The following is a 2360-nucleotide window of genomic DNA, read 5'->3' as shown; positions in this document are numbered from 1 at the left end:
GTTATGCAGCAATAGATACCTAATACATGTAGTCTATATCAGAATTCTTTGGAGAGCTTACTTAACATGCAATTCTGAGGTGATATCTGAATGAAAAAAAGAGTGTCTTTGGAGTAGGGGCCAGCAATCTATATTTTTAACATAGATTGCTGGCCCCTAACAAGTTTCTGAGGTGATTCTTATGTATTCTTAAATTTGAGAACCACTGCCTTATGCATTTAATCCATTAGTATTACTTCTTCCAAATAAAGTTGCATTTAAATCTTAATTTCTAAGACTTTCAGGGATAAGTATTGTCCAGGGCTTAAACACTAAACCTAGAGATTCTCGATGTTTTTAGTTAAAGACATTATTTCAAATATTATGACTTTGGTGGTATGTTTGAAGTAGTTAAAAGACAACACTAAGCAAGCTGGTGATGATTGTAACCAATCACTGCTACAGTAAGCCTTGTCCATAAAAATGTCCATACTAAATGTGCTACTTTCCTGGTCACCTTCAGGCTTGCACATACAGAGCAATAAATTGTTCATTTTGAGCAGAACAATTTATTGCTCTGTATGTGCTCACTCATATACTCAAGAGACCAAATTTGTCAATATTCCAGCAAGAGTATATCAAACTTTGCATTAGACATGTGTTTGGCTTCACCCTTATTTTTGCACTCTCTTCTACACCCTATCATATGTCCAACTCGACTCAGTGTCCTACTGGTAAAGAATCAAACTTGTTGAGAACTATAGCCCAAACTCTTAATGGTACTCAGCGTTAGACATGGTTGTTTTACTAGTTAGGGTTCTGACTTGAAAAGACTACACATTCAAATTGTGATAATTCAAGGAGAGTTTAATGAAGATAGTAGTAACAAAGGTATAAAATGGCTATAGGGAAATCACAAGGCATAGTGCACCTAGAGGCTAGTAGCTGAGCCATTCCAGATGGCAAGAGGAGGATTAGTTCCTAGAACTGGAAACAGAGTGAGGGCTGTGTGGAGAGGACCACCTAACAGCAGCTGAGATCTTTGGTGGAGGGAGGCATCTAACCCCTAGTGATCCCCATATAGCAGCAGGAAAATAAGACCCTGACCACACTCTCTTCCCTTCCTCTTATCTCTTGCCAGTGCTCTCCATTGGCCAAACCCAACAGGAAGTCAGAGGGCAAGTGAGTCCATTAAAATTTATTCTATTTTAATATGTGACCCTGTCTTCCTGATGGTTTTAATTAAAAGTAGTCAAGGAAATAGGCTATCAGAAGATGTATCTGTTATTAGGTGGCAAACTTAGAGGAAGAAGAAAATGTCCTAGCTATACAGTAGAATGTTAGAGAAGGTTCAGAAGTGGAAGTGAATACCTGGAGTAAACGGTCCTTGAGCATATAGACCTAACATGAGCAGAAGGAAAGAATGGACCAGGAGGAGAAGAGGTTTAAGTTACAGGTGCACTTCTGAATGTTTTTGAACACAAGAAAAATAGTTAGATTGACTGAACCAAATCTTCGTAGTTGGTAAGCATGTTCCATATGTGTTCTTTTCTTCCCCAATTTGGTAGGTAGGCAGGGGCTTTATGGGCAAAAGTTCAGTACCCAGTAATTCATCACTTGTATGAATTTTAAGCCCTTGGAATATGTGGGGGTAGAGAGGAGGTACCTCTGTGAAATTAGAATCATGAAATGCTGTATTTGGAAGGGATCTTCCACTACTACGAATCTAGTTTACAACATTCTTACTGTATGACTTTCTAGTTGATTAAAGTGGCCAGTGATAAGGGGCTCAATGTTTTAGTAAGCAACTTTTCCATTTCACATGCTCAGTCATAGAGCACTTTTTCCTGGGGCAGAGATATGCTTTTGTACAGCTTCTGCCTGTTGATCCTTTTTCTGCCATCTGGACGGGCTTGTAGTAGGCAATTCCCTCTTCTATGTGAAAGCTCTCCAACTATTATCTTTCTTCTTTTTTCTGTCTTTTATCCTGGTGAAGTGCTTAACAATAACAAGAAAGAAATATGCTAACATTTTATTGCCCGCTATGAACCACACACTGCTCTAGATGTTTTGTGCACCCTGTTGCTAATCTTTACAAAAACTTTATGAGATCAGTATTTTCATAAATATTTTACAGATGAGAAAGGTCGTGCAGGTTCTATGTGGCTGAGCTGGGATTCGAAGCAGGTCTGTGTGAGTCCAAGCTCCACCTTCTCTTCCTCCATTCCCAGTTCTTTCATTTCCCAGACATTTCAGCATCCTGGTCACTCTCTGGATTAGTGCTTCCCAAAGCAATGTTTTTCAAAATTTGGTTGAGCAGGATAATTATTGTTATGACAAAAGAAAAGAAAAAATACATTTGGAAAACAGTGTGCTAAACA

This window comes from Pteropus vampyrus, unplaced genomic scaffold (assembly GCF_000151845.1).
Source record: "Pteropus vampyrus isolate Shadow unplaced genomic scaffold, Pvam_2.0 Scaffold11, whole genome shotgun sequence".
NCBI lineage: Eukaryota > Metazoa > Chordata > Mammalia > Chiroptera > Pteropodidae > Pteropus > Pteropus vampyrus.
The sequence above is the reverse complement of the archived record's forward strand: the minus strand, read 5'-3'. Positions refer to the sequence as shown.